We start from the raw sequence: 14,626 nt of genomic DNA, 5'->3' as shown, positions 1-14,626 counted from the left end.
ATGATGAATGCTTTAGAAGAAAAACTAGAATTAGAGGTTTAAATACCTAGGAAATTATATGATGAGTTGGAACCAACCATTAAAGTTAAAATAAAAATTATGAGTGCAATGCTTTATGTGATTTGGGTGCTAGCGTTTCCATAATACCGAAATCTCTATGTGACGTGCTAGGTTTTACGAATATGATGAATGTTCTCTTAATTTGTACTTGGCGGATTCTACTATTAAGAAACCTTTGGGTAGAATAAATAATGTTCTTATTATTGCAAATAGGAATTATGTTCCCATTGATTTCATCGTTCTTGATATTGATTGTAATCTGTCTTGTCCCATAATACTTGGTAGACCGTTCTTAACTATAGGTGTCGTTATTGATATGAAAGAATGGAACATAAAATTCTAGTTTCCATTGAAGAAGGGTATGGAACATTTCCCTAGAAAGAAAATTCGACCACCATATGAATCCATTATGAGGTCTACCTATCAAATTAATCTCAAAGGTGAAAACACGTGAAACTATGCATCATGCCTAGTTAGGGGCGTAAAACGGTAGTGCTAGTTGGGAGACAACCCAATAGTTATCTTATTTTTCTTGTTTATTTTTCTGTTTTCTTGTGTGCACACAATTATGCTACTGTTATGGTTGTTTTTTTGTGTTGTAGTAAGTGTTTGTGCCAAGTAAAGCCTTTGGGATGATTTGGTTGATAGTTGCTTTGATTCTACGCAAAAACAAAAACTTTTGCGTCCAGTAGCAGAATTGTTGAGATTTGCTAGAGTGTGATAAAATTCTGAATTTTTTACACATCATTGATACTTGATACACAAATTCCCAACGCTTTCCTATTTTTCAGAATATATGGAGTTACAGAAGTATGGTCATTGTTTGAATTATTACATATTGTTTTGTTTTTGACATATTCTGTTTTCATTGCGTTGTTTGCTTGTTTTGACGACTCTGTGGATTGTATCCGGGGGTATAAGCCACGGTTGAGTTCGAATATAGTAGGTATACTGCAATAATAAAGTATGAATGGGTTTAAAATATTACTTAAAGTAGTGATTTGCTTTGTTATACTAACGGATTTCACGAAGGTTTTGTTGAGTTTTGTGTGCTGAAGTTTTCAAGTTTTAGGTGAGATCATGATGGATGAAAGAATAAGGAGTGGAAAGAGCCTCAGCTTGGGGATTACTGAGCCACCCCAAAGTACTATTCAAGGACTCCCAAGCATCGAAGCTTGGGGATGCCCCGGAAGGCATCCCCTCTTTCTTCTACCAACTATCGATAATTTTACTTGGAGCTATATTTTATTCATCACATGATATGAGTTTTGCTTGGAGCGTCGTGTATTATATGAGTCTTTGCTTTGTTTGATTTTTAGACAATCATCTTTGCCAGACACACCTTTTTGAGAGGGACGCACATTATTTGTGATTTCTTAGAATAATCTATGTGCTTCACTTAAATCTTTTGAGCTAGGCAATTGCTCTAGTACTTCCATTATATCTTTTAGAGCATGGCGGTGGTTATAAATAGTTGCACTCTCATGCTTCACTTATATCTTTTTGAGAGTTGATAATAGTAATGACAATTAGTGTGGGTTATAAATTTGGTCCTAATATGATAGGTATTCAAGTGGGATATAATACAAACTTTCATGTAGATCACTGAAAATGATAAGTTTGATTCCTTGCAATAGTTTGCGATATAAATGTGGTAATATGCGGGTTGTGCTAGTGAGTAATTGTGGTTTAGTAAGAATATTGGTGTTAAGGTTCGTGATTCCCTAAGCATGCACGTATGGTCTCTCGTTATGCTATGAAGTTGCATCATGATTTATTATTGATTGTCATCCTTATGAGTGGCGGTCAGGGATGAGCGATGGTCTTTTTATACCGATCTATCCCCCTAGGGGCATGCATAGTAGTACTTTGCTTCGAGGGCTAATAAACTTTTGCAATAAGTATGTGAGTTCTTTATGACTAATGTGAGTCCATGGATTATACACACTCTTACTTTTCCGCAATTTGCTAGTCTCTTCGGTACCGTGCATTGCTCTTTCTCACCTTGAGATGTGGTGCAAACTTCGCCGGTGCATCGGAACCCCGTGATATGATACGCTCTATCACACATAAGCCTCCTTATATCTTCCTTAGAACAGCCACCATGCCTACCTATTATGGCATTTCCATAGCCGAGATATATTGCCATGCAACTTCCATCGTTCCGATTTATTATGACACATATCTTCATTGTCATATTGCTTTGCATGATCATATAGCTGACATAGTATTTGTGGCTCATTCACCGTTCATATTTTTTATACATGTTTTGCTAGATCATTTCACATCCCGGTAACTGCCGGAGGCATCCATATAGAGTCATATTTTTGTTCTAGTGTCGAGATGTAATTTTCTTTCGAGTTGTAAGTAAATATAAGTGTGATGATCATCATTATTAATTATTAGAGCATTGCACCAAGTGAGGAAAGGATGATAGAGACTATGATTCCCCCACAAGTCGGGATGAGACTCTGGACGAAAAAAATTGGCCAAAAATAGCCCACAAAAAAGAGAGACCAAAAAGAGCCCCACAAAAAAGAAAAAAAGAAAAAAAATGAGAGAAAAAGAGAGAAGGGCCAATGTTACTATCCTTTCCACACTTGTGCTTCAAAGTAGCACCATGTTTTCATATAGAGAGTCTCCTATGCTTTGCTTTCATATAACTAGTGGGAATTTTTAATTAAAGAACTTGGCTTGTGTATTCCAATGATGGGCTTCCTCAAATGCCTGAGGTCTTCATGAGCAAGCAAGTTGGATGCACACCCACTTAGTTTTATTTTTTAGCTTTCATATACTTATAGTTGGTAGTGCATCCGTTGCATGGCAATCCCTACTCCTTGCATTGACATCAATTGATGGGCATCTCCATAGCCCATTTATTAGCCTCGTCAATGTGCGACTTTCTTCTTTTTTGTCTTCTCCACACAACCTCCAACATCATACTCTATTCCACCCATAGTGCTATATCCATGGCTTGTGCTCATGTATTGCGTGGGAATTGAAAAGGCCGAAGCACGTTAAAAAGTATGAACCAATTGCTCGGCTTGTCATCGGGGTTGTGCATGATAAATACTTTGTGCTAAGAAGATGGAGCATGACAAGACTATATTATTTTTTAGTGATAACTTTCTTTCGCATTGATATTTTGAAAGATATGATCATTTGTTGGTATGCCTTATTGTTATTGTTTTTATGTCAAATTATAGACTATTGCTTTGAATCATCCAGATCTTTATATTCATGCCACAAAGAGAAATTACATGATGAACATGGTAGGTAGCATTGCACATCAAAAATTCTGTTTTTATCATTTACCTTCTCGAGGACGAGCAGGAATTAAGCTTGGGGATGCTTGATACGCCTCCAATGTATCTATAATTTTTTATTGTTCCATGCTATTATAGTATCAATCTTGGATGTTTATATGCAATTATATAACTTTTTTGGGGACTAATCTATGAACCTAGTAACCAGTGCCAGTTGCTGTTTTTTTTTCCTGTTTTTGGTTTCCAGGAAATCAATATCAAACAGGTCCAAACAGAGAAAAAAAATTGGATTAATTTTTTCTGGACCAGAAGAGACCCTAGAAGGTCCGGGAGAAGACCTAAAGAGCCATGAGAGTGCGACAAGCTCAGGAGGTGCACCCCCACAGGCTTGTGGGGCCCTCGTGGCACCTCTTGACCTAATTCTGCCTCTATAAATTCTCAAATATTCCCTTGACATGAGAGAGCCACCCGAAATACTTTTTCCACCGCCTCAAGTTTCTGTTCCCATGAGATCCCATCTGGAGGCCTTCTCCAGTACTCTACCGAAGGGGGAATCGATCACGGAGGGGATGTACATCAACCTTGCTACCCTTCTGATGATGCATGAGTAGTTACCTCAGACCTATGGGTCCATAGCTAGTAGCTAGATAGCTTCTTCTCTCTATTCGATCTTCAATACAATGTTCTCCTTGATGTTCTTGGAGATCTATTCGATGTAATGTCTTTTTGCGGTGTGTTTGTTGGGATCCGATGAATTGTGAGTTTATGATTAGATTTATCCATGAATATTATTTGAGTTTTCTATGAACTCTTTTATGCAAGATTGTTATAGTTTTGTATTTCTCTCCGATCTATTGATTTGGTTTGGCCAACTAGATTGATTTTTCTTGCAATGGAAGAGGTGCTTTGTGATTGTTTTGATCTTGTGGTGCTCAATCCCAGTGATAGAAGGGGACATGACATGTATTTGTATCATTGCCATCTTGTCAAAAAGATGGGGTTTATTCATACGTGAGTTTTCTTTGTCTACATCGTGTCATCTTGCTTAAGGCATTACTCCGTTCATTATGAACTTAATACTCTAGATGCATGCAGGATAGCGGTCGACATGTGGAGTAATAGTAGTAGGTGCAGTATCGTTTCAGTCTACTTGTCTCTGACGCGATGCCTATATACATGATCATTGCCTTGGATATCGTCATGATTATTTGCTTTTCTATCAGTTGCCCAACAGTAATTTGTTTACCCACCGTACGCTATTTTCAAGAGAGAAGACTAGTGAAAACTAGGGCCCCCGGGTCTATTTTTCTCATATATTAAAACCAAAAATACCTTGCAGCAATTTTTATTTCTTTATTTTATTTTGTATTTTTGTTTGATCTATCTATCTATCTATCACCATACAATTTAATCTTGCAAGTAACCACCAAGGGGTTGACAACCCCTTGTTCGCGTTGGGTGCAAGGATTTGTTATCGTGTGTGTAGGTACTGCTAACAAGGTGTTGCGTGGTTCTCCTACTGGATTGATAACCTTGCTTCTTAACTGAGGGAAATACTTATCTCTACTGTACTGCATCATCATGTCCCCTTCGAGGAAATCCCAACATAGCTCACAAGTAGCAATAGACGACACTCAAGTGAACATCTCCTTCATAAAAAGGGATGAATTAGAAAATCATAAGGAGGCGATATGTATTTCCTATGGTACCACGATGGCATTATATAACCTAACTGATAACACCCACACGTGTGGCACTTATCAACATGACCCAAACACAATCGATGTCGTTTTGTTCATTTGCATGAATATTATAGCAGTTGCCATCTGGATTGAGAGCCACATAAGCACCCAACGTCGTGTGGGCATTATCATTTAGTGCCACATGTGTGGGTGGTCCTTGCCGAAATGGACACACGATGCTCGCCAGAACATGTAGGTGAAACTGCTCTTCGCCCACACGATACTCGCACGATGATAGATGGCAACTAGTTAATCACACATGACAACTATAGTTGACCATACATGACAACTATGGTTTGACCACACGTGGCAACTAGTTAATCACACACCACAACTATGGTTGACCATACATGGCAACTATGGTTTGACCACACATGGCAACTCCAATTAGTTACACATGGCAACTATATTTAATGATACATGACAACTAAAGTTAATCACACAAGGTGACTTCGGTAATTAGACATGGCAACTATAGTTAATTACACATGGTAACTAAAGTTAATTACACACACGTTCGCGCTCACTAATACGTCTCCAACGCATCTACTTTTCCTAACACATTTCCTCATGTTTTGGACTCTAATTTGCATGATTTGAGTGAAACTAACCCCGGACTAACGTTGTTTTCAGCAGAACTACCATGGTGTTGTTTTTGTGTAGAAATAAAAGTTCTCGGAATGGAACGAAACTTTGCGAGGATTTTTTATGCAATATATGAGAATTTGTGGAGCCAAGAACCATCGGAGTGGGGGAACTTGGTGGGCACAACCCACCAGGGCGTGCCCCCCTCCAAGCGCGCCCAGGTGGGTTGTCCCCACCTGGTGGCCTCGCAGATCCTAAAACCGATGCTACAAAATCACATATTTCTAGAAAAAAACCAGGGAGAAAGAATGGTCGCATTCCACAAGATAGAGCCATCTTCACCTCCTGTTCTTCAGCGGGAGGCCAGATCTAGAGTCCGTTTGGGGCTCCGGAGAGGGGGATCTTCGATCTTCGTCATCACCAACCCTTCTCCATCGCCAATTCCATGATGCTCCACATAGGGAGTGAGTAATCCCTTCGTAGGCTTGCTGGTCGGTGAGGAGTTGGATGAGTTTCATCATGTAATGTAGTTAGTTTTGTTAGGGCTTGATCCCTAGTATCCACTATGTTCTCAGATTGATGTTGCTATGACTTTGCCATGCTTAATGCTTGTCACTTTGGGCCCGGGTGCCATGATTTTAGATCTGAACTATTTATGTTATCACCATTATATCAATGTTCTAGATCCGATCTTGCAAGTTATAGTCACCTACTACGTGTTATGATCCAGCAACCCCAGAGTCACAATAGTCGGGACCAGTCCCAGTGATGACTGTAGTTTGAGGAGTTCATGTATTCACTATGTGTTAATGCTTTGTTCCGGTTTTCTATCAAAAGGAGGCCTTAATATTCCTTAGTTTTGAATAGGACCCGCCGCCATGGGAGGGTGGGACAAAAGATGTCATGCAAGTTCTTTCATAAGCACGTATGACTATTTACGAAAGACACGCCTACATTATATTTATGAACTGGAGCTAGTCCCGTATGGCCCTAGGTTATAACTGTCACATGATGAATATCATCCAACAAATCATCGATCGAATGCCTACGAATTTCTCTTATAATGCCTACTAAAATGCAATTTTCAAAAATGCAAGTTTTCTCTAATTCAAATAAAATTGCAAATAAAATACAAATAAAATAATAATTTGATTTTAAAATTTCTTCGCCAAAATTTCTCTTCTGTTGAAGAAGTCATATTATCTTCTCTCATTTATTTTTATCAATGGAAATAATTGGAGAGAAAAATATTAAAATCAAATTGATCCTTTTTTTCAAGTTTGAAATAAATTCAAATATGAATTTAGTGAAACGTCCAACTCTCTCCTTGGGTCCTTGAGTTGCCTAAGATTTCTAGGATCACAGAAAAATGCAAATAAATTATGGTATGCATATGATGATCTATGTATAACATCCAAATTGAAAATTGGGATGTTACAAACCTACCCACCTTAAGATGAATCTCGCCCTCGAGATTCGGGTTGGTCAGCAAAAAGGTTTGGGTGGTCCTTGCGAAGATCTTCTTCTCACTCCTAGGTGGCTTCCTCCTCGGTATGGTGGCTCCACTGAACTTTGCAAAACTTGATAACCTTGCTGCGAGTAACTTGGCTAGAAAACTCGAGAATCTTGATTGGTTTCTCTTCATAGGTTAGATCACTATCCAACTGAACTGCTTCTAGTGGCACTATATCTCTCAGAGGAATATCAGCCATCTCTGCGTGGCACTTCTTCAGTTGGGAAACGTGAAACACATCATGAACTCCTGACAATCCTTTGGGCAATTCCAACTTGTACGCAACTTCTCCCATGCGTTCCAAAACTCTATATGGTCCCACAAAATGTGGTGCTAGCTTTCCCTTGACTCCAAAACGTTTAACTCCTCGAAGTGGGGACACACGTAGATATGCTCTCTCTCCGACTTCGTAAGCTATCTCCTTGCGTTTAGTATCCGCATAACTCTTCTGCCAGGATTGGGCTACCTTGAGTCGGTCTCGAATTAACTTAACCTTCTCCTCAGAATCTCTGATTAAGTCTGGTCTGAACATTTGTCGATCTCCAACTTCATCCCATGATAACGGTGTCCTGCACCTCCTTCCGTACAAAGCTTCGAAAGGGGCCATCTTTAGACTGGCTTGATAACTGTTGTTATAGGAGAACTCTGCATAGGGCAAATTGTCATCCCAACTAGATCCATAATCTAGCACACAAGCTCTCAACATGTCCTCCAGAATCTGATTGACTCTCTCGGTATGTCCATCTGTCTCTGGATGAAAGGATGTAGTAAACTCTAGCCTGGTACCCAAAGTTTCATGCAATTGATTCCAAAACTTTGAAGTAAACTGTGTTCCTCTATCTGATACAATGGTCCTCGAAACTCCATGCAGACATACGATGCTGGTCATGTATATCTTCTCCAACTTAGCACTCGTATAATTTTTTTTCACTGGGATGAAATGGGCTACTTTCGTCAAGCGATCAACTACAACCCAGATAGAGTCATAGCCTGAATGAGTCCTGGGTAACCCAGTGATAAAATCCATTCCAAGTTTATCCCACTCCCATTCGAGTATCAGCAATGGTTGTAGCAATCCTGCAGGCTTCTAATGCTCTTCCTTAACTCTCTGACATACATCACATACTGCTACATACTCGGCAATATCCTTCTTCATTCATGTCCACCAGAAACTTTCCTTCAAACCTAGATACATCTTGGTGTTGCCTGGGTGAATCGAGTAAGGCGAATCATGAGCCTCCTGAAGGATTAACTTCCTGATCTCAGGGTCACTAGGCACATATATACGATCCTCAAACCATAAGGTGTCGTGCTCATCCTCACGAAATCCTTTAGCCTTTCCTTTACTCATCCTTTCCTTTATCTCAGAAATCTCCTTGTCTGTCTTCTGGGCTTCCCTGATCTTACCCAACAAAGTGGACTGAATTTCCAATGCTGCAACATAACCTCTCGGAACTATCTCCAAGTGTAGCTCTCGAAGGCCATCTACTAATTCCTTAGGTAATCCTCTGGTTATGAGCGTGTTAACATAACTCTTGCGGCTCAATGCATCTACTACGACATTGGCCTTTCCTGGATGATAATGCAATCTCATGTCATAGTCCTTTATGAGCTCCAACCATCTCCTTTGCCCGAGGTTTAACTCCTTCTGCATGAAGATGTATTTCAAACTCTTATGATCCGTGTATACATCACAACGGTTTTCGATGAGAAAGTGTCTCCATGTCTTGAGCGCATGCACTACAGCTGCTTACTCCAAATCATGTGTAGCACAATTCAACTCATGAGGTCAAAGCTCTAGTGAGGTGAAACAACTCTACATTCCTGCATAAGCACACCTCCAAGTCCTCGGCGTGAAGCGTCGCAATACACTTGGAAATCCTTGTGTTGCTTTGGGAGAATCAGCACTGGGGCTGTAACCAAACGTTTCTTCAAATACTGAAAACTGGCCTCACAATCCTCAGTCCATTTAAACTTGGTGTCCTTCTTCAATAACTCTGTCATGGGCTTTGCAATATTGGGAAAATTCTCAATAAATCTCCGGCAATAACCTGCGAGTCCAAGAAAACTCCTGATCTCTCCCACTGAGGTGGGTGCCAACCATTTAGTGACAGAAGCAACCTTGGTAGGGTCTACTGTTATTCCTTCCCCGGATATAACATGTCCGATAAATCCAACTTCCTTGAACCAAAACTCACATTTGCTAAACTTGGCATACAACTGATGTTCCCTGAGCTTCTCAAGAACCAAGCGCAAATGCTCCTTATGCTCTTCTTCATTCTTCGAGTAGACCAAAATGTCATCAATGAACACCACAACAAACTTATCCAAAAACTCCATGAACACCTTGTTCATCATACTCATGAAATAAGCAGGGGCGTTAATCAAACCGAATGACATAACGGTATACTCATATAGCCCATACCTCGTGGTAAAAGCTGTCTTAGGTATATCCTGCTCTCGGATCTTCAACTGGTGATAACCTGATCGAAGATTGATCTAGGAGAAAACTTTAGCTCCTTGCAGCTGGTCAAACAAATCAATGATCATTGGAAAAGGGTATTTGTTCTTCATCGTCACCTCATTCAGTGCACGGTAATCAACAACCATCCTCAATGATCCATTCTTCTTCTCCACTAGAAGCACTGGGGCTCCCCAGGGTGATGAACTTGGTCGAATGTAACCTTTCTCCAGTAACTCCTTAATCTGCTTCTTAATTTCCTCCAGATCCTTTGCAGGCATCCGATACGGTCTCTTTGATATTGGTCCGGTGCCTGGCAATAACTCAATCAAAAACTCAATGTCTCGATCCGGTGGCATGCCTGGTAACTCTTCCGGAAATACATCGGGGTAATTCTTCACCACTGGTACTTCCTCCTAAACAACTCCTGATAAGGAATTCACCTGAGTCCTCCTCGACACATGCCTAGATACATACTTGATCCTCTTTCCTTCCAGGGTGGTGAGTAGAATTGATTTACTGGCGTAATCGATGTTTCCCTCAAACTTGGATAGCCAATCCATGCCTAGTATCACATCCAATCCTTGTGACTCCAGAACAATCAGGTCGGTGGGGAAAACATGTCTACCTATGGTTACTGGCAACTGATAACATCCCCTACTAGCCATATACTCCGCTCCTGGGGAACTTACTAACATACGTGACTTAAGGGCTACGGTTGGCAACTTATACTTATCCAAAAATCCCCTTGATATGAATGAATGCAATGCACCAGTATCGAAAAGAACAAGTGTTGTAAATGCATTAATCTAAAACTTACCAACAACTGCGTTGGGTTGATCCTCAATCTCCTCCACACTGACGTGGTTAACCTGACCTTTGGTGAAGGGTTGGGCTTCTTTGAAGAACCTCCATTACCATTTCCATTATTGGCTTCAGGACAATCGTTGGCATAATGTCCGGCCTTCTAGCACTTGAAACACGTAATGTGGCTCAGATCCCTCTTGGCTGGTGTTGCGGGGTTGGAACGGTTCTGACTGCTGCTTCCTCCATTCCCATTCCCATTCCTAGGGCCACTGTGGTTGTGCGAACTTGCTCCATTGTGCGTATGTCCTCCATGGTTATGGCCTCCATGGTTGTGGGTCCGTCCTCCCGTGTACGGGGAATAGCGGGGCTTCTGCTGAGCTCCAGAAGTGTGCCTCCCCTGTCCATACTTCCTCTTGCGATTGTCAATATGTTGCTGCTTGCCTTCTATCATGAGGGCCTTGTCTACCACTCCTGGTAATTGTTGAATGTTGCCACCATCAACTGCATACTCAGCTCATCATTGAGTCCCTCAAGAAACTTCTCCTACTTTGCGGCATCTATGGCCACATCATCTGGGGCATAGCATGCTAACTTGCTAAACTCATCCACATACTGTCCCACTGTACGACCTCCTTGGCGCAAGTTACGAAACTCATGCTTCTTCATGCTCATAGCTTCTGCTGAAACATGGGCGGTGCGAAAAGCCTGCTGAAACTGATCACATGTAACTGTATCAATGGGGTAAGTGGCGGTGAAGTTCTCCCACCAAGATGTAGCGGGTCCATCAAGATGATGCGTGGAAAAGCACTCTCTCTCTCTGCATCTGTGCATCCTATAGTGGTTAGCTCTCTTCCAATCTTGTGGAGCCAATCATCTCCAACAATCGGCTTGGTGCTGCTAGAGAACACCGGCGGATTCAACCTCAGAAAATGGGCTAGGTTGTCAACAGGGGGTGGTGGCGGTGGGTTGTTGTTGTTGCCTTGGTTCTGGTTCTGAACTAGCATCTGCATCAAGGCATTTTGCTGCTAGATCAACTGAGCGAGTTTCGGTGGGAACATGAATCCATTGTCACATCTCGGAGGCATCTGATGGGTTAGAAGGGGTGAGAAAACAGAATAGAATAAGGTCCAAGAGAGATTCACTACCCATATGCTCATGAGACAAAGACAATCAATTCACTTCATTCGATATCAAACAAGGTTCACACAAACAACCTAAACTACGATTACAAACTCGATCGATGCTAACTACTTGGAAGAATACTACTAGTAACTCGGTGGTCGTCTAGAAATTTTGATCAGAGGAAGACTCCATGATATCTGCTCCAGCTTCGTCAACATAGTCATCAGCACTATCATCATTTGCATCACTATCCATGTCGGTGTCGTCCAAGATGATGTAGTCCTCCGAACGGATCTCCTTTGCTGGTTCTCGTGTATGATTCTCCACTGGTAGTCCTATCTTCCTCTTCAGATCTTCATGCTTCTCCAGTAGTACGACAATTTCTTCCTCATATCCATCGCGTGTAAACTTGAGTTCCTCTTCTAGCTCGTTGTTTTTCTTCATCACCTTCTTAATGTTCTTCATGCTGAAACACATTTGATTCTCTTGTCGGCGAATGTGATCACCCATCTCTTGAATGTAAGCTGCAATTGATCCATCCTTCCTGGTATGAATCATCTCCCATTTTTTGTCTCGGCGGCCACATATTTGATAAATGGTGTTTTCCAGCTCCTTGTGATACACCTCAATATGCGTCCAAAAGTAATGGGGGCTTCCATGCTCTTTCCCAAACTCCAGCTTGGTGCATCCAGGTAGAAATCAATTGGCTCCGTTGTTGGGGCAAATGTCCTCCCAGGTACCCAGACTTTGATCTTCCAGTGTTCCTCTTCCGGTAAAGTCGCAGAGAAAGTCCCATTGAAGCTTGGTAGTCTGATGTTCAAGTACATGGTGACTTCCTCCAAGTGTCGTCCGAAAGGGGTGTCGTCATCCGGCTGAGTGAACTTGTTCCTGGGGTCCACTATCTATGGAGTAGAAATAGATGAGAATTTGAAATGAGCAAAGAAGAGATATCCTGTCGCTTATCCTAGTGCTCGCGTCCTATAGTCAGCGTGTGCTCTGATAACATCTTGTAGCGACCACGATCCCAATGGACCGAAGTCTCTGTGTTTAAGTGTCATCCCTGGATTGGTGACGCTGACACACACAGTACTCGAGGAATTCTAATAGAGTTCAATCACGCACTTATTACATCGAGTCCTCATAAAGAGTATGATTACACAAAAATATCATGGTTGAAGGCCATCTAAACTAAATAACTACGGAAGCTTCGAAGGTAAATGAGTCCATCAACTCCAACGGCATAGCTGAGTGCATGACAACGACCTATCACACCTTATTCGTTGTCTGAGTAGTCTACAACATGAGACGTTGCAGCCGTGTAGGTCAGCACATGGAATATGCTGGCAGAGTTACACTGCAAAGCAATGAAATGCAAGAACTATATCTACATGCAATTTTTGGCTGGTGGAGGCTCTATGTTTATGAATTTTGCATGAAGCTAGTTTTTCCCTACAACAAAGGAATAAATTTATTTAACTACTCCCCAGTTGTTCCAATATTTGAGAAGTTTCCTCCAACTCAAAATCCCAATTAAACAAGTATAATCATTAAACCCAATTCAATTAATTAAAGAGTGATGAGATCAACAATAATATCCAATTCCAGATACTCAAGATGTCCATAACCAGGGACACGGCTAACCATGATTAGTTTATACACTCTATAGAGGTTGCGCACTTTTCCCCACAAGACTCGACCGCATCCATGATCGGAAGATCGAGACATAGTATTTCTGAAGCATTAACTCTCTACTTCGGGCAGACCGGTACACCTACTTTTCCTCTACATCTTCTAGTCCACCTCTTCGAGAGCTCATACAACTTACTCAACTATGCTAGAGCCCATAATGGCTTGTGGCTGCACATGGAAGTTTCTAGTCATGAAATATCGTATGATCCCTTTGAGCCTGGCTGGCGAACCGAGGAAAAATCACACGGGTACCCCGGGATTTCCTTTAATGGACAACACTGGTCCCCAGGTGCCCCAACCAATCCACCTAGATGTGTATTAAAGTTGCCACCTTAATGTTATCCAAGATTAACAACTCTCATAACTTCCATGTGAATCACAATCCAATCCCCGTCTACGAGCATGGCTAAGCATTAATAACGCATAACGCATGTTCCCGGGGTGATCAAAAGGTATAAGGTTCCTACCTCATAATACTACAACCAAACCACATGTTCCCAAACCTACTCATGCAAAATTTGAGGGGCAATACTAATGCATAGTAAAAACTGGGTATAGAAGAGTATGATCAAAGTGTAACTTTTCTTGCTGACGATCTGCAAACACTAGAGAGTCGTAGTTACAAGTTTCACACTCCGGGTAATCTAGCATAGACAAACAGTAGCATACATAAGCAATCACTCAAACGAAACAACGATAACTTCAAGAAAAGACCCAAATCAAACATGAAATAAGCAAATGGCTAAACTAAACAGAAAACAAAGCCTAGTATCATTATTATCATGTGGATTAGATCTTAACAGAAGGTGATTAGCTACGATAGAAAAAAGAAACGACTCAAACGAAGATACGAAACTCAAGAAACGAACGAAACAAGATCGTTTACTAATCTGAACTAAACTCAAATTTTAAAGTATCAAAATCATGTTCAAGTTGGTTAACTGGAAATAAGAGATCATTATGAAGGTTTGGGCATTGGTTTCATCTAATTTGGACAAACGGGCAAAAGTTACGCTAGTTTTAAGATCAGGGGCTAAATCGCAAGAAAATTATTCACGGATAGGTCCCTGGCTAAAAAATAAAACTAAAAAGAAAAATCTACCGTGTGATTGTGAACGTTCGTTAACAGAACTAAACGAACAAAAACCGTTCATTAAACAAACTAACCAGTGAGCGTTTACTAAATAAATAAGAACTAAAACTAAAAACTGATCTAACCTAAACCGATCTAAAAAAATAAACCGGAAAAATCGAACAATTTTATACCGTTTAGCCAGGGTTGACCGATTGCGATATTTGGCAGGCGGCGATGGGATTCTGGCGGTGGTGGTGTCGGGCGACGACGAGGCGGGGCGTCGACGCGACGGCGAACTAGGCGGCG

Source organism: Triticum dicoccoides, chromosome 7B, assembly GCF_002162155.2.
Source record: "Triticum dicoccoides isolate Atlit2015 ecotype Zavitan chromosome 7B, WEW_v2.0, whole genome shotgun sequence".
NCBI lineage: Eukaryota > Viridiplantae > Streptophyta > Magnoliopsida > Poales > Poaceae > Triticum > Triticum dicoccoides.
Note: the sequence above shows the minus strand (reverse complement) of the source record.